At 34.2% G+C, this 24,082-nt stretch overlaps 1 long non-coding RNA gene across 1 annotated transcript; it reads left to right on the top strand.

The window, feature by feature from the left end:
• Positions 1 to 12,091: 12,091 nt before the first annotated feature.
• On the top strand, positions 12,092 to 23,571 carry LOC120598108 (uncharacterized). The gene is made up of 3 exons (XR_005651506.1): positions 12,092 to 12,236; positions 22,794 to 23,014; positions 23,364 to 23,571. It is a non-coding gene; the product is annotated as an uncharacterized LOC120598108 (long non-coding RNA).
• The last annotated feature ends 511 nt before the right edge of the window (positions 23,572 to 24,082 follow it).

Here is a 24,082-nt window from a genome sequence, read left to right as displayed (position 1 = left end):
CCTTGGCTGTCATGGGTCCTAAATCCAATCTTTTTTCCCACAAAAGATAAGTGATGCTTCGAACATTACTGACCAAAAGCATAGCAATGAATTCACAGTATTGGGTTGATCTTGTTTTTTTCTTAAATATTATTAGGAGCGTCCCTTTGTAGAATGGCTATTAGGACATAAGAAAATCCATCTCAATGATTAAAAAGATTTTCATGAAAGGGATCCTGGTGTGATTGTTTCTCTGTTATGAATTGATCTATTTTTTGCTTTCATTTAATGTTTAGTTTTACTGAACCTTGTAGTTTTTCAGAAACTGACAAGAATGGAATTAGAAAAGAACATGTTTTATGTATTTGTTTTCTTAATAAGAAAAAGAAATAAGACAGGAGAAGGAATCCTAGAACAGGACCCAAATATGAGGGTGATGCAGTGATTTCAGTTTCTAGACAATGAATTTCTCCTAAATTGTCATTATTTTACTTCCTCATGCTCTCTTTACTCTCTTCCACCTTCCTTTCTTTGCTCATTGAGACACATTTTTCTTCTCCTGTTGAAGCAAACCCCTATCCTTATACTTTCCTGGTAATTTTCACAGTTGATTTTTTTTTTTTTAAGGGGTGGGTCATTGTTATTTTTATTTGATATTGAACAATACAATCTCCCTGAACTTTAGTTTCTTTGTTTTTGTTTTTGTTTTTTTTTTTCTGTAAAATGAGAGTAAATAATTTATCCTTTTAAATATAACTTTTTGAGACTAGGTGGCTTATCTCTTTCTATTTGCAGGATATATTATGATACCTCATATGCAGTAGTAATGTAATAAATATGGTCTTTTTCTGAGTAACAGACTGACAGTTGTTTCCCCAAATTGTAATTATTTCTTGAGCTAACATATGTGAAGTAACTTCATCAAATAAGGTAATATAGAAATATATTTTTTAAATTAAGTCACAGAGAAATTTAACTGTTCCCATGTTATGTAAATTACAAGACACAAAGAAGACTCAAGACAAAATTGTATAATAATCATTCGAACAGGAATGGATCTTATTATGAACCAGGCACTGTGCCTATGATGTATTTTAACTCATTTATTCCTTACCACAACCCTTTCACCTAACAGAACTTTAATATCAATTATCAAATAGATATATACAACACTTTCAGAACAACTAAATACAAAATATGTAATATCATGACATTTTTAGTTATTTTTTAACAGAATTTGGTGAAGTTGGAAAAAAAATTTTTGTTGGTATTGATGTCTAAATTTAAACTTGTAAAAATTATTCTAATCAGTTCACCATCTAGATACAAAAACTATGAGTTTCCACGTCATTCCCCAGATCTTTTCACCAAGGAATTGATGGTAACTTTTAATGTAGTTAAAGGATGTAGCCCGGTCTAGATACATTTCTGTATGTTTTACATTGTTCTTGTCCCATGCTGAGCTGTCCACTTTTTGCTTCTGGATTTCTGTTTGTTTTAGTTAACTTTTTGATTAACTTGAGGAGTTACCATGAAAATTTTTCTAACCTCAGTTTTTACATTCAGTGTGTCTTGTAAAATGAGAAAAGAGACAACAAAAAAGCCATTCGAGCATTTTTGTCAGTGAGAGTCTTTTCTTGTTTGGATCTTGAACTCAAAACAGCTTCTACATGGAAGGGATATCAATGACATAACACATTCTGGGCTGTAGTATTAAACAGCACCCTGTCCTTATATCTCTGGGAATAGATAATCAGTGGAATCATGTTATTATGATTACTAAAGGGCAATTTCTGATGGCTGCCAAATCTGTGTGATCCTGTGACTATTCTGAAATAGGTCTTTCTGGAAATATCTTTCTCTCTTCTCTACCTCTCCTACCACACTTGTACACTTTCCATTTATTCTCCTGCTATTCTTGCCTCAAGATCTTCACTTAGATTCTTATATTGTATGCACTCTTGGCAATATTAATTTAGCACTTAATTATATTTTGTATCATAATCTTTGGTTTCTGATATAATAACACATAATCAAGCTGTTTCATAAAGAGAATTCTTGTTTAAACCTGCTAGATGTCAAAGCTCCAAGAGAAGAGGTCACTTAGAAAATCATTGACCATGTGTTGCTTTGTATCTCTGGCAAAATAAGTTCCCCTTGAAATGTTATTACGAATAAGTTCTCCTCTAGGCTACAAGCCGGCTGTACTATTTCTGTGATCTGGAATGCCCCACTGTAATATCATGCAAGCTCAGCAGAGAGCTGGTAGGGTTTTCAACAGGCAATGCCCCAAATAGCTCTTAGCACTGCAGATTTCCACTTTGGTTCAAGTAGACCTGGCATCCTGCATAAGAAAAACAGAGACTTCCTGGTTTAGGGAAGCAGCTCTGACCCAGAATATCTAATATTTGACAATGTCTTTGCTGAGACAGTAATATGAGCTCAAAATATGCTTTTGACATTGAGTATACCACAGACTCTCTCTTTTTCTTTGCATATAAAATATCTACCCAATACAGGAATGTCAACGATAATGAAAATGAAAAGAGAATGACTAAGCAATTGAGTGCATTAAACATTCATTTCCCAGAGCCCTTAAGCTAATTATTAGTCAGTTCATTCATGTTAGCTTTACTCACCCTTACAATATATTTTCATCACCCAGATATATTACTTTCTACTTGTCAAAATCAGTATAAGAAAGAGCAGCAAGTCCAATATATCCTCATTTTTTTCTTAAAAAAAAAATGAGTCTCACCTATCCTTTCAAACAAACATATTATTCATCCATTAATATATCTACCCATTCACCATTCATTCACCCACTTATTTAACAGAAAGGTTTTTAACACCAAATTAATTTTCCAGCTCTCTGCTGGGTATCCGGGATATGGAATTAAACAAGTCCGAGCTTTTTTCTGTGGGAGGGATCATAATCTTATGGCTTAACAGGATAAAAAAATCAAACAATTACAGTAAGCAGGCCTGTGATAAGATTTTGCTTAAGACTGTTTCAACATAGCATAAGAGTACCTGATTGAATTTAAAAAGTCAGGGAGAATTTTCCTGAGAGCCTAACACTTGAATTACTTCTTAAAGGATAAAATGGATAATCTAAGTAGATAGAGTGAAGTAACAGTACTCTATGCATACAGAGCATTCTATAAACATAAAGTGAATAAGACATATTCTGGAGCTACATGTGAATAACAAAGTGGTGGTGGGAGGATGTGTAGGCTGCAGAAACCAACCCTTGTATCACTTTTTAAGAAACTATTTGATTCTGAATGCAGGGTTCATCCATTGAAGTGTTTTAATTGGTAGATCATGATCAGGTTTGTGGGTCTAGTAAGTTCTGACCTGGGGAACTGATTAGAAGAGTTGAGACAACAGACAGAGAAATAAGATAGGAAGACTTTGCACTAATGACCTCTTTACCTAATTAAGTACTCTTCTTCATAATGATCTATTTACTGTCTCCTAATCATAAATGGTCCTACCTCTTATCAATCTGCCTGAGATATTTCTGGATTAATTAGATTAAATTATTTATTAAAGATAATATATGCACAGCTCCATGAGGAACTAGAGGAATAAAATATAAATATGGCCATTTTCTCCTCAAGAATTTTTTGTTGTTGTTAAATTGGAAGTATTCAGGACCCAAATATCTTTAATGCAGACAGGATGGAAAAAGAATGTTCATGAGAGAGAGTGAAAAGAAGAGAAAATATCTATTTAAGACAATGAGGGCTTGTGAAAGCCTACAAAAGGAAAATGAACAGAATTTCAATAAGCGAAACTAAAAAAAGGCAGAAGAAAAAATTTCTAAGAAAGAGATGTTATGCAGATCTCCTGGCATGTCTCACATAACATCTTTTTTCCTTCTTTAGGGTGCAGAGGGGCTTAATGGATCATGCCCACACTTCTTAAGAGTCTAATCAAGGTGGCTGTGTCCTTCTGTATGTTATTTGTATATTTTATAGTGACAAAATGGACAAAATATGCTAAACTCCTGCTTTAATTTATTCAAGCAAACACTTATTTTGCTCCTTACCTGTCTCAGTTACTGTTCAAAGTCCTAGAAATATAATGGTGAAAAAAATAAGAAAAATACATCTCCTAAACATCTTACATTCCATGTGAGGAAAATATACTAATATTGTATCATTTAAATAGATTAAGTTCTTTCTGGAATTCTTAAGTTATAAAAGGAAAATAAAACTGAGTAATGGGATAGAGATACTCAGAGAGTGGGCTTGGGAATGCTATTCAGATAGGTAATCATGGGAGATTTCTGAATAGATGTTTTTAAAACTTTTTAAATGAGGTATAAATATATACCTAAAAATGTGTATAAAATTGCTAATATTAAAGATATCACTTCATGATTTTACGGGCATATTTTTGCATGTTCATCACATGGATCACGATATAGACCATGTCCAACTCCTCAGAATTTTTCATATGAGAATTCTATGTTTGATAAGATATTTCAAACCATGAGACAAAATGAAATTACCCAGAGAGAGTACAGATAGAGAAACAAAGAGAACTGAAATCTAAACCATGAGGCATAACAGCAGAGAAGTACAAACTAGCAAGGGAGACTCAGAAGGAGAAGAAAGAGAGAGATGAGAAAAATAAAGATATGAGATACAATAAAATTTAAGTGAAACAACCTCTTTTAGCTCAATGTCACATAGATTTGATAAGATGAAATGCTGAAAATTGGCCACAATATTTAGCAAGATGGAAAATTTTGAGGTACAAAAAGGTTCTATTTCTTTCTTTTTTTTTTTTTTTGGTCCAAAATTCATCTGTTGATGTAGTCATTATTCAGGAAGAATTTACAATTAATCCAAAATGTCTTCTTTTTAAGGGCATATTTACAAACTTTAGGTTTTCTCGGTATTTGAACCATAGTCAATATTAGCAAGGCACATCCTCATCCAGAAGAAAAATGAACAACAACAACAAAAAGGATAATGCTAAGGTAACCTTGAGTAGTACATGCCTGTTTTCAGCACTTCTACACTTCAAAAATCCCTTTACCCTTAGTCTGCCAGTGTTTCTGATTTAATACCCTTTTATATATGTGTTCTGAATAGAGACAGAAAAACATAATCACAAATTTATTTTCCCATAGCAGGTCATCTCTTACTATATCATTGCTGGCTACCCATCTCTATACTGAAGAGAGAAATGAATCTACCTCTCCTTTTCATCAAACATGGTTAAGATACAGTTATATAGTACAAAAAGTTATTTTTAGGACTTTATGTTTTTTAGAGCAGTTTAAGTTTCCAGCAAAAGGAAGGTACAGTGATTTCCCACATATCCTCTTCTCCCACACCTACATAGCCTCTACTTACTTCAACAAAATTGTAATACAGATGGTGATATAAGAGAGAAAAAGAAATAAATACAGAAACAAAATATATGCACAGTATTTATTCCAAAAGAGAATATCTATTAAATACACACACACACACACACACACACACTACTACTACTATTACTTACTACTACTATTTACACTTCTCTTTTCTTCCTAGAAAAAAAAAAAGATGGCGCTTCCTTCCAAAGGCAGAATAAATCTCTCTTTTCCACTCTGAGGACAAAAACTCTGCATGAGGGAGATTCACTCTGCCCTGAATATTAGGGAAGCCGAGAAATTTTAATTCTGTACCATGAACAAGCCAAGAGAAAACCGGAATCAAAATACGCGGTGTCTAAGGAATCTGTTTAAGGCACCAGAAAGTTTTGGGAAGGTATCTGTAATGAGGAATCTATATCTCTGAAGAAAAACAAAAAAAACAGAAAGAGGAAAATGCCAAAAAGCAAGTGAGAAGTTGAGAAGCTGAGCAGAACTTTTCACAGTCTCAGGGAATTAGACATGAAAAAACTGGAGTCCAGAGCCTGCCAAGGAAGCAATGTCCATAAATACACATAATAAGGGCTACACTTTAGGAGTAAGCATGAACTTCATCACAGGCTAATAAAGTCCAACTTCAAATTACCTTGCTTTTTATAATTAGATTAAATTCATAGAAAATTATTAGTTCCTGTAGACACACATCCCTTTAGAGGAAGAAAAGACATAATACTAATTATATACGGTTTATTTACTAAACCGAAAATAATCAAGCACCTGGAAAAATTATTTTTTAATAAAAAGAAAAATATGGATAATAGAGTTAGACATACAAAGAATTTAGTTAATGGAGTTATACAATGAATTTAAAATAATATCTTGAATATGTTTCAGATAATGGAGTTATAAAAATGACTTTAATATAAATATCTTGAATATTTTTTAAAAAATAAATATAACTGAACTTCAGTTATATTTATAAAAAATAAATATAACTGAAAAAAAGAGTATTTTAAAAAATGGAAATTTAGGCATTGAAAAACAGTAACTGAAATTTAGAATGTGATGGATGAGTTTTACAACAGATTACAAACACCTGAACATATCATTAATAAAAATGGAAACTAGGATAGAACATTGTATGAAGAAAGAAGTACAGTAAATAAAAATGATGGGAAAACACGAAACAACACAATCTACCATATGTGTAATTGAAGTCTAATAAAGCAAAGAAAGAATGAAATAGAAGCAGTACGTGTAAAGACAGGGCTGTAATTTTCTAAATCATTAGAGAGTTATGAAAACAATAATTCCAGAATCACTGTGAACTCAAGCAGGATAAATACAAAGAAAACTGTACCTGACATACGTAACATAAAGCCTCAGATAAGAGAAAATAAAAATCTTAACAGAAGCATATAGATAAAAAGATAGATTAAAGTAAAAAAAAAAAAAGAAACAATTAGAAAACAGGCTTCTCAACAGATTAAAAAAAAAGGTCTTAAGACAGAAGAAAATTATATTAGTTATCTGTTGGTACATAACAAATTATCCCAAACTTAGCTGCTTAAAACAACAAATATTTCATAGATTTTGTGGGTCAGTAATCTGAGGACAGCATGGCTAGGTGGTTTTGGCTCAAGGTCACTAAAGAGATATCATCCAATCATCTACTGAGGTGCTGTTGTCGCAAGGCTTACACAGAGGAGGTCTGTTTTCAGGTTTACATGGCTGCCTGCAGGCCTCATTTCCTTGCTCTATGGGCTACTTCACAAGCTGCCTGAATGTCATCAGGACATGACAGCGGGCTTCCCTCTTTCCAAGGCAGCCTCACAGCATGACAGCTGATTTCTCTTAGGGAAAGAGAGAGAGAATGAGAGAATGAGAGTGCACACCAACATGGAAGTCATAACCTTTTTATAACCAAATGTCCAAAGTGGCATCCTATCACTTTACTGTATTTTATTTGCTAGAATCGACTCAGTAAGTTTACTTTCTGCTTTCTTGACAGGGCATCATTCAAGTGACATGTGAAATTATCATTACTATTTAAGAAATTAGTTCAAACTTAGTATTTAAAAACAACCATTTAACTTATTCGTGTTTGGATCAGGAAATAAAAATGAGCTCAGGTGGATGGTACATCTCAGCTTGGTTGTCTGGGGCTAGAGTATCCACTTCCAAGACAAATTCTTCATTCACGATGATTTTTGGCTTCTCCGTTTCTCTCCCCATGCTGAGTCACTCATCCTGTAGGACCTTTCCACATTGCTTGTATTTCTTATAGCATGGTGGTTTTAGGAGAATCACATTTCTTACACTGTATATGGCTTGCAAGAGACAGGAAAAGGAAGCTGCCTAGCCAGCCAAGGGCTACATTCAGGACCAGTGGAGCCTTACTTCCACTGTATTCATATCATCATGGTAGTCACAAAGCTAATCCAGATCTGAGGTGTGAGGATATAAATGCCACTTTTTAGTGAGGAATTACGAAAGTCACACTGCAGAATCTTGTGGTTTTGGAGATAATATTGTTGCCATCTTTGGGACAAAGCAATCTTCAACATCACCTCTCTGGCTACAACAATCCACATCCTAACTCTATGCAAAATGCACTTACCCTCTCCCTGCATATTTTATTACATTTTAGTACTACGGTCACATTTTCCTGGCAGGATTTCCTGGCTGGATTTAATCCTCGTTTTGAAGTCATTCCTTGAATGGAGAATATTTTGCTATTTGGAGCTAGTTTTGGCTCCTTTATATATCCTTGAAATTCAGATCGAAAAGTGATCAGTTCCTTTTATGCAATCTCTCTATAGCCATATTTTATTATACACAACTGAAGGAAACCAGTTGGCATTTTCGACATTCTGCCTAACGTCTGCTAAAACAGATCCTCTAGTTCATATGCACATTTTTACTTTATCTTCCCTTCTATATTATTTATTGCTATGTCAAAATTACTTCAAAACTTAGAATCTTAAGACAAAATGAAACAAAATTTATTTTCTCACATAGTTTCTGAGGATCAGGAATCTGATACTACCATATCTGTATTATCTCAGCCAACAGTTTTGCTACATTTTCTATCACTACAAAACATAATTTATCTGTTCTCAAGCCTCCAATAACACTTTCTCAGTATCCTTCCACTGCCACAAATAGTCTACTCGAGGTCCTTCACATGTGGTCCCAAGTCCAAAGGTACATGTTTTGCATTTCTGTTTAACAAAAAAGCTACATCCAGTACCAGACTTGGGTTATGGACTATATTCCTGAACAACATTCTAAAACCAGCAGTAGATTAAAACAGCAACCATTTACTGTTTTATGCATGGTCATGCTGTGAGTCAGGTGTTTTTCCAGGGCATAGCAGGATGGCTCTTTCCTACTCCATGAGGTGCGGCCTTCTCCTGGAGTGCCTCAAATGGTTTGAGATGACCGGTATAGCTTGACTGGGCTCATATGTGTAGGACCTCAGTTTTGGATGTCAGCTGGGTTTTTCAGTTCCTTCATGGGGGTCCAGGAGAGTTGGAAAAACCAAGGCAGTTTCTTTCCTTATGTCTGGTGCCTAGATTGGAATGACTAGAAAACTGGGTGTGGTCAAGCATGTCCTTTTCTCTCTCCAAGTGGCCCTGCAGAGCCTGGTAGTCTTGCAGTTGGAAGTTGTCATGTGGAGGCTCTGACTTCCTCCACAAGAAGCATCTTAAGAAACTCAGGTAGAAGTTGCAAGGCTTAATATAACCTAACCTCTAAAGTCACTCAACATCACTTCCTTTGTATTTTCTTGATTATATAGGGTCAACTCAAATTCACTATGGAAGGGGACTGCACAAAGGTGCAAAGACCAAGATTCTTGATTCATTTAGGGACCTATTTGTAAACTAGCTACCATACAGTCCCCTCACTAGCAATATATGTGCTCACTGACTTCCAGAATACACTTTATTTATTCTCTATCCAAAGTATACTTCCCCAAGCACAATTTTCATCTGTAATAGTGGGTAAATTATTGAAATTTATTGCAATCATTTTGCAGATGTAACTAAATTGAATGGGTTTCATAAGGCATAATGATATTAGATAATAATATTATCTTCATTTCCTTAAACCAACAAATTTGTTTTATTTTTTAAGTACCAAAAGAGTGATATTATGGGCATTGCTTATTCATTTAAGAATTTTATATACTGCTCTTTTTACATTATTCTGTGGTCTCAGTGCTTATGTATATAATCTCTAAGAATTGGTTATCATTTTTAATCATAAAATTTCCTTTCAATCACAAAAATGTAGAGAAAAGTGTTATACTAAGTAGGTTGTGAATATGTTTGTTGATGCTACTATTTATATAGAAAATGAGGTTTTAATGTGCATATATTTATTTAATAAACATGTACTAAACACTTATTTCATGCTGGTCTCTTTATAAGATTTTTGTGAAAGTGTACATCCTTGAAACAGCTGCATAACCCACTCCTCTCCCCTCCTTACCATCTTCCTTCCTGGTTGCATGGCTTTGAATACCACTTAGGCTAATAAAAGTTTCAAGAGCACTGATAGCCATTTAAATATAGTAATTTTCTCTGAATTGTCCCTGAGACAAGTATAAGATTTTATAATTTTTATGGCAATAGACTAGAATAAATTTTAATTTCTTTCAAAATAACAACAGCAGCATAAAAGGGTGATCCACAGTGTACAATCTTTAGTAAATTTCTTCCTTTCCTCCTTTTCCTTCTTCCCTTCCTTCCTTTTTTCCTTCTTTTCTTTATCAAGAAATATAGAAAAATAATTTGGGATTGCCAAGAATGTCACCTTCTTGATGATAATGATCAGTCTTCTCTGATCATTATTTCTAAGGTAGTATCTTCCCTTAAAGTCAATCACATTACCATCTTTGTTTAATTCACCACACTTACCACAATCTATAAACCTATTTATTTGTTTGCTTATTTCCTCCTCCCTCTTGACAAGATAAGGTCAAGGAGAGTAGACACATTTTGTATCTAGCATACCAATGTGTCCTTGGGTCCTGGTCTAAAGTTAGCAATAAATAAAGATGTGTAGTATAAATTAGTGAAATAAATTATTCTAAAAGACCACAGAAACTAAGCAATGCCATGTCCATTGTGGGGCATTGTGGATGCCTCCTCAATACATGTTTTTCTTTATCTTGTCAATGACCCAATTTTTAGTTCAAGTTTTCACACTGTCTCTGCACGTTACAATGTTTTAGGAGAAACTAACTCTACTCCTAACTCTGAAATGTGTCATATGATCTAGGATGAATGAAATCAGTAAGTGATATTCTTCAGGCTGCAGTGAGAGAATAGTTTTTGATCCAGTTGAGCCAAGAGGAAGTCTAAGAAATAGTTTCTTCACTGTTATGTAAGAAGAGATATACATTTTGCATGGCCTGAAACTTACACAATATGGTTGAGCATCCATCATTAAGAAAAAGAGTACACCAGTAACTTCCACCAGGCTTAATGCAACGGTCAATTCTCAGACCTTGACTTACTCTGCCTGTCAGCGGCTGTTGACACATTCTGTAGTGGACACTATTGTAAATTTCCTAGAAGCCTATTCAGAAATAAAATATTTATTATACCAGCTGCCAGGATGCTGCAGACAGATAGCCCTTGGCTGTCATTTCCTTCAAGGATTACCTCAGCTACAGAAAGTCACCTTGCCCAAGGTTGTGCCTACTTTGTGGGGAAGCCCATATCCAATGACAGACAAATGTGTAGGTACAAAGTCTTGGTTCTCTCACTTGAATTTGTAACAGCCCTGAGTTTCCTCTCATCCTTAGTACTCCTCTAAGAATAAGTAAAAGTCTCCAAAGAGACTGGATCACAGTTGGACTTCTTCCTCTGTCAAATTCTGTTTCGACTTCACCTAACAGGTCTTACTCCTAAGTACAGTCTTTAATAGACATTTTGTTACACTAATGTCTAACTGATACATTAAGACATGTCACTTAAAAGAAATCCCAATGAAACAGAAATTCAACTTGTTTTTAATGAAGTCACCTGCAAGCTTTGCATTTTTAGACAAAGAAGCATGGTTTTACAAAACATGGGACTGTGTGCCAGAAGGCCAGATTCAACCTGTCCCTTTCTAGCAACATGACCTTGCTAAATCATTTAACCTCTTTGGGGCTTATAATTTTTATCTGATATTAAGGAGCAAATATCATAATGCTTTTTGATATATCCCCAATAGTGGGATTGCTAGAATATGGTGGTTCTAGTTTTAATTTTTTGAGGAAACTCCATACTGTTTTTCATAGCAGCTATACCAATTTACATTCCCACCAGTATACAAAGTTTAAACTTCTCTGCAACCTCACCAACATATGTTTTGGTTTTTTTTTTTGATAATAGCCATCCTAGCAGGTGTGAAGTGATATCTCATGATTTGCAGTTGCATTTCTCTGCTGATTAGTGATGTTGAACAGTTTTTAATATACATATTGGACATTTATATGTCTTCTGTGGAGAAATGTCTTCAAATCCTTGGCCCATTTTTTAAATCAAGTTATTTGTTGTTTTGCTATTGAGTTGTAGGAGTTCCACATGTATTTTGAAAGTTAACTCCTTATCAAATATAGGGTTTGAAAATATTTTCTCTCATTCCATGCATTGCATTTTTACTCTATTGATTGTTTCCTTTGCCGTGCAGGAACTTCTTGTAGCATTATTCACAATAGCGGAGATATGGAACAAACCACGTGTTGATCAACAGAAAAATGGATAAAGAAAATGTGATATATGCATTCAATGACATGTTTCTCAGCTATCAAAAAAGAAGGAAATCCTACCATTTGCAACAACATAGATGAATCTGAAAGACATTATGTATGCTAAGTGATGTAAGTCAGACGCGGAAGAACAAATACTGCATGATTCCACTTGTATGAGGTATCGAAAATAGTCAAACTTACAGTAGCAGAAAATAAAGTAGAGATTGCTAGGGGATGGATCGAGGGGGATATGGGGAGCTTTTCTTCAATGAGTATGAAGTTAAAGTTATCCAAAATAAATTTTGGAGATCTGCTGTACAACACAGTGCCTATAGATAACAATATGGCATTGTGCATTTAAAAATTGATGAAGAGGGTAAATCTCATGTTAAGTGCTCTTATTGCACATGCATAGAAAAGAAAAAAGACACAAGAAAACTTTTGGAAGTGATAGATATGTTTATTACCTTGATTATGGTGATGGTATTATGGAATGTATGCAAATGGCCAACAGTTATATTAAAAGGTACTCACCATCACTAACAATTAGGGAACTGCCAACTCGTCTAATTGTGTACATTAAATACGTGCAGTTTTTTGTATATCGGTTATACCTCAATAATTGAAAAGTTGAAAAAAATATAATAATGTATGTGAAATTACTTTGAAAATAGTGTTAAATTTTACATATTTAAGAAATGGCCATTATTATTACTATTATAATAAAATATATGTGTCAGTTGGGTTACTAGTTTGTAAGCAATGAAAAATGATTAGGATAGATTTCAGCATAAAATTAAATTATGGAAGGATATTGGATATGTTTTAGAAGCAATGGGAAGGCTTGAGAACTGAACTCAGAAATTTTAAGAGCTAGGAAGTGGGAAATCTAGCCAGGGCCACATTCCAGGAGTGTCTGGTAAACACACTCTCCTTGGCACCACCAGCATATTTACTCCATCTGTGTCAGCAGCTCACCACTGATACAGGATACCATCACTGCCACTGCTTAATGTCACAGGAAATGAATTCCAAACTTTATCTTTAGATGACTAATTCAAGTTTTAACACTATCTGACTATCTGAACTTTAGTCCTAGGCCTGCATCCTACCTCCTGGGGTCAAGAGGGGACTCTTATCCCAAGTAAGACTTTGCAGCAGAAATTAGAGTTCACCAAGATTTCATAGGAATGAGTTATAGCAGTGGCATTTTCTTAATAAAGCTTGGGTAAAGGTCATCCAGGGACAGGAAGAACCTCCCATCAAGTTTTTAATAGCCGTTACTACATTAATTATTCCTATGGAACATTTTGGCTGATGAACAGTGATAGGAACTATGCTGTAACTGTTAGTCTATATCTGTAATAATTGCTTTCATGGAAATGAAAGCCAAATAATGAAGCTGGCAAGGATAACGTAAGAAATACAAAAGGAGGAAAAAATGCCTTTATAATTACACCAAGTGCTGAATTACTAGTGAACAAGAAGGAAAATGCATAGTTCTAGTCAGACAATGGTAATTATTTCAAATGAACATTATATGGGTAATTTGTGAAAATGAGCTAAATTACTTATTAATTATATATTAATGAACTAATTTTCTAATTTTTGGAAGAAATTATATATTTATTCTTTATGAATCCCTGAAAATTATTTACAGTCTTTGGTAATAACTTGAATGTGAATCTTACTTTCATAGCATTTTCTTCTTCCTGATCAATATGAAAGTTTTTATATGAAATTTCAGCTTTGTTGATCAATCATCTTGGATGGCAGTTGGAATTTTTCCTATGCCATGAATGGAGAAAAAAATAGAATATATTTCAATTTTACGAGATGATGAAAATTATCTTTGCTAGATATATTCAGATTATAAATATGTAACTTCATTTCTATATATAGAAATAAATACATTTTATTTCACAACAACTTTCCAAGTAATAGAATTATCTCTCACTGACTAAGAATGCTAGTTTACTGTACAGAGGGGTTGAAGGCCATGCCCTGAGAAGAGGTATTAAGTTATATATTATGCTGAAAAGATAGGCACAGATTACTTTGTTTTCTTTTGAGACAGCTCCAGCCAAAAGTTAGAAAGAATAGAATTGGCCCAAGTCTATTAGTGTGATTCCCTGAGAAATGTGAGTGACTCACCTCTTTCCTGACTTGTAGCAGATGAAGTTGGTGCCCTGCCATCTCCTTTTAGCACTCCCTGGAGCTCAACTACAGTTTCAGTGGGAAGTTTCCATTTACACCTATTGTGTTCTCTTGAGCATATGTACCCCTATGTCTGAGAGATTAATCTGACCCCATAAGTGCTGGGGACTTAGTGCCCTAGGAGCAATTCTCAACCAATGAGGGATGGAGGTTGATGGGTAAAATACCCAATGCTGGGTCTTTTGGGTCTTGGAACTCTTATAGGGTTTCTCAGAAGGCCCCCACTAAGACTCAGCCTCAATTGCTTTTAGTTTTAACTCTGTTATTAAAAAAAGTTTCTGACTCTCCTTCCTCCCTTCCCCAATTTACTTTCTCACTCTCTCATTATGCTTTCTGGGATCAATTCCTAAATAAACTCTTTGCACCCAAATTTTTGTCTTGGGGTCTGCTTTTTTTTCTGCCTAATATAAATGTTCACTTGATTCATTTTTTAAAAAGCCTACAGTGTTACTCTTCTGGAGACACACGATTAATCATTGAGGAACAAGTCTCTGCTACTTGACTGCATTTGTGAAGAATGCAAACTCTCTAATTATCTTTATATTTTCGCCAAGAGGGCCATGGTCTACTCTGGCGACTGCATCTTTCTTTTAATAGTATGTCTGCCATGATTTGAAGCCTTCTCTCAAAGCATAGAAACAAAGGAATATATGAATGAAATTCATTTGTTAAGCTGCAAGAAGGAATAGCTTCATTGAGATATTGTTTCTGACGGATTACAATACTTGCTTCCTGCTAATCATACTTTCCTTGGACATTTTCTTTATGACTGATTTAAATAATTGGCTGTGGAAATGGGACTTAAAATTTTGAAATTCTCTGGCCCACAAAACTCAATCGCTCTCGCCCTTATTTTCCCTGTGACAAATCTATCGCACCATTCCAACTTCCATGAAAGCTAGGACTTTGTTTTGTTTATCACTAACACAACAATAACCAAAAGTGCCTGGCAAACAGTAAATGCTTCATAAATGTTTGTCTAATGAATCAGTTTAATCAATGCAATTAACTGGTAACCACGTAAACTTGGGAAAATTGATCAACATCTCTGTGCCCAAGTCTTCTCATATGTAAAATGAGGATAACAAAGGTCTCTTCCTTAAACAATTATTTTGAGATTTGAATGAGATTTTAAATATCATATGCTTAGTGTAGTGCCTGGCACATAATAAATGCTCAAAAAAGCATAGCTTTTATTATTATCATTATTGTTACTATTAACTTAATACATATTTATTGAAGGATGGCTCTGCCAGTCATCATTAGGTGTTCAGACTGCAGCTTTGCAACATACATACAAGAAGATGAGTGAGGACACACAAGGTAGCTGGAGAGAGGGAGATTTCTTAGAAGAGAAGTGAAAGGACAGATCGAGGAGTTTCTAAGTATTTTCAAAAGGTAGTGTATCCCCTCATTTCAAGATTGTACTTGTCATCATTTCTGTTTTCAGAGTGATTCAATTTCTGATTCTACCCCAAATGCCCCTCTTTCACTCTCAAAAGGAAGCCAAGAAGCTTTGCTTTTTCACTTTGTTATATAGAGATCATCTTAATCTAAATAAGATATTCTTAGCCAGAGAATACTTTCCAACCTTTTTGTTTTCTTTTTACTCTCAAAAAGATAAGAATTCTTATGTTTTTAACATAAACACAATTCCATCATTATGCCGAAAATAATAACTTTTTAATATTATCAAATATCTAGCCAGTTCAATCTTTTGTGGGGGGTGTGTGTGTGTGTGTGTGTGTGTGTGTGTTTATGACTCATTTATTCCTTGTTTTGGCAATATATCAGCCTTAAAATTTTATTATTTCCAGACTTGGTTTTCCTCCTCCTGCCAAAGTTAAAATACAAATAAAAAATTAGGTTTTCATAAAGGGTTTCCCACTCCTGTGAGGATTTAAACAAAATACCACAAACTAAAATCACCTGAAACAACTAGTTTCTATGATCATGAAAATGTAAACATGTCAGCAAAATCAGATAGGACTCTTATATATCTGGCCCAAAGGCATTAGACCTAAAATAAACGCCAGACTATGTCTGCTTCTAAGAGAGGAAAGGGCATTGCACGTTCATAGCTAAACTAAGGATGTCAGTAATCTGAATATACTTCTCAGGGGCCAGAGGGCTTAAAAGGTGACTATGAAAGACGTGTGCAAGACTTTGGATTATAAAAATCAAATCTTTTAAAAGATAGTAGATGTTCTTTCACTAAGATAAAACATTCTAAGGAAAATATCTACTTCATGGAAGTCATTATGTTAAGAATTTTACATATGTAAGATGATCTTCACGATAACTGTATAAAAAAAGGATTATCGAGTCCACATTACAGATTTGTAAATTAAGGTTATCTAATGTACCCCAGATCACTTAGCTAGTTAAATGGTTTACTCCCAGGCTTGTTAGACTTTAAAATGCCTAGTCTTTCCATGACTATAGCAGGCTGCTTCATCTGGATTTTGTCAAGGTGTGATATCACCAGCTTAAAGATGAGGAAAACCAAATTTGAAATTTGCCTATGTAAACACGATACTGAGCTGTTCTCTATGGAGAGGATCTGCCCTGTTCATCCCAATGGCAAACTAAGTGACTGACACAGGCAGTCTTAAAGCAGCCGCACCACTTGCTAGAATTCGGTCATAGTAAATGTTTTTATGCATGTGCATATAATGATTTTCCCCTTCACTTGACCTCCTGTATTAATCAAAGTTCAGTCAGGAAAAAAAAGCCACAATCAGAATTATGCAAATTTAGCATTTATGATATTACAGTATTTAATTCTATTAATTAGACCTTACACTAATGTGCGACAACTTGGAGAAGCAAAGGTCTAAAATAAGGAGAAATAGGCACCCATCATTCCATCAGACACACAAATACAGGTATCCAGTCAGAACTTGTAAGGTAAGGTTGCCAAATATAGCAACTAAAAATATAAAACATCTAGTTAAATTTGAATTTCAGATAAATGACATACAATCTTTTAGTACAAGTATGTCTCAGGCAATATATAAGATACACTAAACTTTTTACAATATCTTAAATATAAATTTAGCTCAATGTACTGTATTTTATCTGACCACATTACAGTGAACACATCTGGGAAGCTAAATATTTTTGCCTCTGAAATGAGACTACATAAGGGAACTTTGTGGTATGTCTATGGAAATAGTTACCGACTTCATGGCTACACAACTAAGTGTCTGGGGGTGGGCCTGGGGCTGCTATTGGTCAACAGGGTCAAGAAGAGGAGCTGCATATGGAGTAAAAGAGAGCTAGGACAACCTGAGACTTACTGGGTACTTCCTCCAGGATGGACAGACACAATGTCTAACCACAACCACCTCTGGAGAATGATGACTTCTGCTTCATACCAGCCTTCTGATTTGTACAGGGACACCTCTCAGCTACAAAGAGAAGGAAGTTCTGGGAAAGGCAGCTCCTAGTCTTAGTCAAATTAGTGTAACTCCTTGTAGCATATCTATTTTTTTTTTTTTTTTTTGCCTGAAACAAGCATCCTTGCTCCCTTTTGTTGAGTTAAAATGTATCTAAAAATGCATGGATTTTAAATACACAGTTCTATGAATCTTGATAAGTTTATACACTTATTTAAGAACAACCAAATCACATACAGAACATTTCCGTCACCCTAGAAAGTTTTCTCATGTCCCTTCCAGTCATTCCCCTCTCCTATTATTGATTTTTTTTAAACATAAATTATTTTTGCTACTTATAGCATTCTCTCTAAATGGAATCACACAATGTTTTTCTTTTACATCTGTCTTTTTCTTTCATATGATACAATGTGCTCATCAATATTTCTTCATGCAGCAGTTTATTACTTTTTTATTACTTGATAGTATTCCATTATATAAATACAATTGACCCTTGAACAACATGGAGGTTAGATGCACTTACCCGCCATATAGTCAAAAACTTGAGTATAACTTTTGACTCTACAAAAACTTAACTATTGATAGCCTACTATTGGCCAGAAGCCTTACTCATAACATAAACATTTTGTTTGTTATATGTATTATATACCATCTTCTTTTAATAACGTAAGCTAGAGAAAAAGTTATTTAAATCATAAGAAAGAGAAAATGTATTTATTGTGTATTTACAGTATATTTATTGAAAAAAAAATCCACATTTAAGTAGACCCACACAGTTCAAATGCATATTGTTGAAGGGTCAGCTGTATATCCATATTTAAAGTTAAAATAAATGTACTGGAAAGGTAACTTTATACCAACACTTGAATAGAAAACCAGTATTATTCTCATATGTAGAAGGTAAGCCTGCAAAAAAAAAAACAATAAAAAATGTAGTTTAATATTAGTAAGTTATACTTATTAGTCAAATGCTCTGAAACTTTTCATTTCCTAATGTTAATTAGAGTGGTAACCAATACATGTAAGTACTGACCAGAGATTTTTCTTCTCAAGTGATCAGAAATATTGATGGATAAAAGAAAAAGAAAATAATTTATTTTGATGCCCTAACCTCAATCTAAAATCATCTCACTCACAATCAATGATAACCATCATCCCCTCAACTCCCTGCACACATTCTGAGAAACATTACACTAGAACATGAGTAGGAATCTTTGGAAGCAAAGAAAATGTGATGCTGTGCGGTTCTCTGGGGCCAATACTTCTAACACAATCTTAGAAATCAACTCTTCCTAATAGTGACACTGTGACAAAGCTCAAAAAACTTTTAGCAGAGCCTAGAATAACACTCTTGGCAAAGGGGCAAGAACTAATTTTAATAAGCTGGAAAGGACTAGACTTGGATATGACTGTGGAACAACAGTCAATGTGAATGAGATGAATGGCAATTTTTATTAAACAAAGAAAACGCTTACTGGATGCTTAAATCCTTGTGTATATTTATTGGTACTACTCTTAATTCCTGGTTACCTGCTTCCATGACCTAGGTTGTTGAGGATATAAGCCATGTATTTTTAATCTATGCATCTCCATTGCCTAAAAGGGTGCATAGCTTTAGCAGGGTACTTAAATGAATGACAGTGGCAATACCAGAATAATGTTATAGAAATGCTGCCATAATGCAACCTGTGATAAAGTTAGTGATGCAGAGTGATAGAATGAGGGTGATGGGAACTCAGGCTATCATGTTTGTTCTGGCTTGTAGTGGGACTGCTGAACTTTGGGACACTCTGCTCTGATTGTCCAGAGAACGAATGTTTCTTAGGGTGGAATAGTTCAGATTTTGTTAAATATTTCACCTATAATATATCCATATTTGAATGAATCATCAAGAGATACTCAGTGTGGCAGGTGTACTAGGAGAGGAATTTATGATTCTTGAAGAGGAAGAGCCTCTTATTGGGAATATATGTGGAGAATAGGGTTTTAAGACAATGCTCTCAGTAACTGGGCCAATCCATCATCTAGTCAAAAAGCAACTAAAGCTAATATGACCTATTCATGGTTTAAAGAGGACAACAGGGCTTCTAACACTAGATACAGTTGTTTTGTACATTGGCTAAGGATCCTAAAGACAATAATGAATGTGGGATATAAATGTACTTGCTTCCAACTAGATAAAGAGATAGATAGATAGATAGATAGATAGATAGATAGATAGATAGATAGATAGATAGATAAATGGACATAAATAAAATACTAAGGTGTCTTTGTACCTGTTTATATCTACATATATTTATAGAGTTTACTTATGTTTTCTAACTTTTATACAATAATCATGGATTATTTTATAACTATAATAATAAAAGCTTAAAAATACAACTTTAAGTACATTTTACAAGACCGATACACTGAGAAAGTTTTCTTGAGAAGTATTAATTCTGAGGTACAAAAGAGTACCCTTGATACTTTTTCTTCTAATTCCGTGTTCAACAAGGAAAGTGAGAACTAATGACAAGTGTGTGGACTATATCATATTCTGTTTGTGCTGATATCAGAGTAATATTTTCAAAGATAGGAAAACATAAAGCATATTGTAAAATAACCTATAAAAGATTCCAGCATGATATCTGACCCTTAGCAGGTCAGCCAATAGGATCGGTGTCTTTTTATCTATTCTATTGAAATCTCAGGATTAGGAAGTCTTGTGCAGCCTAGAAAATAGAATTGATAATTCTCACTGATAGAATAGTTTTACGCTTTTAAAATGCTTAAAACTGATAAAGATCCTAAAACTTAAAAACTGTAAACTAGATGAAATCTACAAAATGAATGAATGAATGAGGAAAATGTTTGGTATAGAATAAAGTCACATTGTTATGAATGAAGGCTGAATTTGCCTCACAGGTTCTCCAGAGGAATCATTTTATTCATGCTATATGTACACAAAGGAAGTGTTTCAACACTATTTTGCTATTTGGCTTGAAAATTGTTTTTGGAGTCTATATCTTTGTAAAGCCAGGTTATTTTGACTTTCATTACAGCAGAACCTAATAAATATTTGCAGTTTGCTGGATAAATGAAAGAAAACTTAGGCAACATAGGAAGCTAAGTGGTCGTGGAGGTTTCTCTTTATGTGATGTCAGAATCACATCAGGAGGAATTTGTGTTGGACATTTTTCCTCAACATATCAGAAGAAAGAAGTTCTCAATGCTTTGAAGAATCATTTTTTCCTATGTAAGACCAGCTCTCAGCAAACCTATGTTGTCGATGTGTCACTTTCCCTTGCATTACATGACCTTTCCCCTCCCTCTTAGGGCCATTGTCCTTGTTGGTCCCATTCTAGCCTCAATCCTGTGCCCTGGTTGGTTTACATCAAACAGTAACTAATGTGAACTAACCTGTGTGCCCAGACAAAGCTCCTCACCCTCAGTCTTCTTTTCTCACTAGTCCCTGTCCCCAGAGCCTAGCAAAGTGTCTGGTACACCTACTTGTCTTTGCTATGCTAAATTGAACTGCTATGTCTCTCCAAAGTGCTTGCATTTTGGTAGAGGATTTAAAATTCAAAATGAAACATCACTAATGCAAAAATTCAGTGTTTAGGAGATTTTGATAAGATGTTCTTCTGGATACCTCTCAAATGGTTTTCATGGAGTTTTGCTGCTTCTGCTTATGGATGTTAGCAACTTATTTCTCTTTAAACTTTAAGCCTCATTGCCATTTGAAACTATTTGTACCAATCAATTGTACCCAGCCTGGTTCTGTCAACCTGTAATCATGATATTCATAATATCACGATCTCTGGAAGTATTCAAACTGTTCTGGAGATAAGGATAAGTACATGTTCTAAAACATTTCCCATGGGGAAATCCAGCCTGCTAGACAGTGGAGAAATGTAGCTTGCTAGAGAATGAGCCAGTTAGACTCAGCGGGATGCATGTACTTTGGGATAAATAAATTTTGATAAATTGGCTTCTTCTGGTCTATTTTCACAAAGTATGAAGAAAATTTACAAAATTTCTCTTAAATGAATGATTAGAGGAAAGGAAATAAACAGCAATTTTGGATTTCCTTTAAAGAATTATAACATTATTAATTTGATATTTTACTGCATATTCACAATCTACAAAATGTTTACATTTTTTCCTCATGTGGCTTTTTAAAACTAGTATGTTTATATTTTACAAGAGATCTTTTATTTGTCCCTTTAATGATGTTCATTCAAACTTGATGGTCTTTGAAATGAGTAACTAACCATAGCCTATCACTATCACTCTGTTGCCAGTGGGAAAAAAATAAATAAATAAAATAAATAAATAATTAATAAACTGCAGTCTAAACTGGATTAAGCAGAAGACAAATGTATGGATGGTTTTGTGTAACTGCAAATATCTAGAGTAGCTCATGTACAATTTGATCTTGAAGCTTAAATGATGTCATCCACACACCTTATTTGTTTTTGTTTTGTTTCTGTGAGATTTTTTTCTCTCCATCTTCAGTGTTGGCTTAAGCCTCAGAAAGCTTCCATCCCTGTGGTTAAAGCACAGTTGTAGTGGATGCAATCTCACATTTTCTCAAGTTCAAGATCAGTGAAAAGAACATTTTTCCTGTAATCCCTGTAATTCCCTCTCTTGGAACTAACCTGAGTCTTTAGTCCATTCCTGTACCAATTACTCTATCTCTACTTAGGTTGGGTAGATTAAGAAAGGTAGAGACTGACAGATAGAGCAAGAGCAAGAGGAAGAAAGAAAGAGTGAGTGAGTGAGAGAGATTGATTTATTTCCTTGAAGGCAATAACTATTTTTTTAAATTTATCTTAAGTTTGGTATGATGTCAAGCACATAGTACATAGTCAACACATATAAATTTAATTGATATTAAATTAATATCTGATTCAATTCCCACATTAAAAATTTTCTCTTTATTATCTTGTTTGATTATTTTAATACTGTCAAAACAATTTGAAAGTTCCTTCTGTTTTTACTTATCCAACTCTACTTTCACTTAACTTCTTTTTTTTTTTTTGCATGTTATTCTGCTAATTTTGTATCTCTTCTTCTCTTATAGATCCATGCTTCTCTTAAAGTGGCTACGTCTGTTAATATTATATTGGAATATCATAAGAAGTTTTTTAATTTGTGATCTCATGAGACTAAATGGTGAGAGAAAAGGACAATGGAGCAGCAGAAGAGGGTTTAAGATGACTCTGCATACTGCATATGTTTAATCACCTTTATCTTAAGAGCAAATGCTTCTCATTTACAGGTGGGAAACTGAAGCATCGAATGGTAAGTTACTGGTCCATGTTCTCAAAGTTAGGAGGAGATAAGCCACTCCAGGAAATAGTTGATTTTGGTAAATTACTTGTTGGTTGGTTGGTTAGTTAGTTGGTTTTGGAGTTGAAAGAATAATATGCCCTGTCTTGCTTGGTGCAATTTTCCTTCAGAGCTCCCATGTTATGCATTGGTGGTATTTTGAATATTGATTTTTCCTGTAATAAGGGGAAATATATTCAAACCTGTGTTTGCAAATCAGACTTTGGGGATGGGTATTTGAATAATAGCTAAAACCCCTTCTCAGTTAGTTTGAGAACAGGTTAATGTACATGTTTCCTAACTGAATTTTCATATTTCGCAGCTATTTCATCTAAGAAGATTCATGTTCTTAATGGGACTTTTTCCCTGATCCTACTAACTTCTAACATCCTGTTTGGGGGAGAATATGAAAACCTACAATCACCACCGTTTAGCCGTAAGTGATTGTGCAGCTTCCTGTTGGAGTAGACCCTGGCTCTCTAGGCGAGGGGCTATACATTAGTAAGAAGCACACTATGTGTCCTCATGTTCCCTCAGCTGGAGGATGTCCTTATGTTCCACAAAGAAAAATACAGAAGGAATACCATTTTCCACCCTTTATCTAGCAGAAATCCCTCTCATATTCCAATAATGTATTGTATGATAGCCTTAATATTTAGGTCTTATGAATTTACATCTTTTTCTGAATCTCATAGATGATTTTATAAAAATTTATAAGGCTATTAGCCAGAAACCACTTTAAACTGGACAAATCATTTATTAGGCTCATTGATTTTTCTCATTTAACTATCAGAGTGTAATCTTCTGTATTTTTCTTACTTACAAGATATTGGTGGAGGAGAGGAAACTTTTTTTCTCTCTTGACCTCTAACATTATTATTTTATAAACAACTCTAAAACATAAATATTGAGTAAATAGGAGAAAAAGGAACAAAAATTATAGAAGTATCTAAGTACGAGTTATGATTTTTTAAAATTTAAAATCAATGCCACTTACATACAGCTTAATTTAAATTGCACGCCTTTTGTTTTTTAAAGTAA

The sequence above is a fragment of the Pteropus medius genome, unplaced genomic scaffold (assembly GCF_902729225.1).
Source record: "Pteropus medius unplaced genomic scaffold, Ma_sr-lr_union100, whole genome shotgun sequence".
In the NCBI taxonomy this organism is placed as follows: Eukaryota; Metazoa; Chordata; class Mammalia; order Chiroptera; family Pteropodidae; genus Pteropus; species Pteropus medius.
Note: the sequence above shows the minus strand (reverse complement) of the source record. Positions and strands in the feature narration are given on the sequence as shown.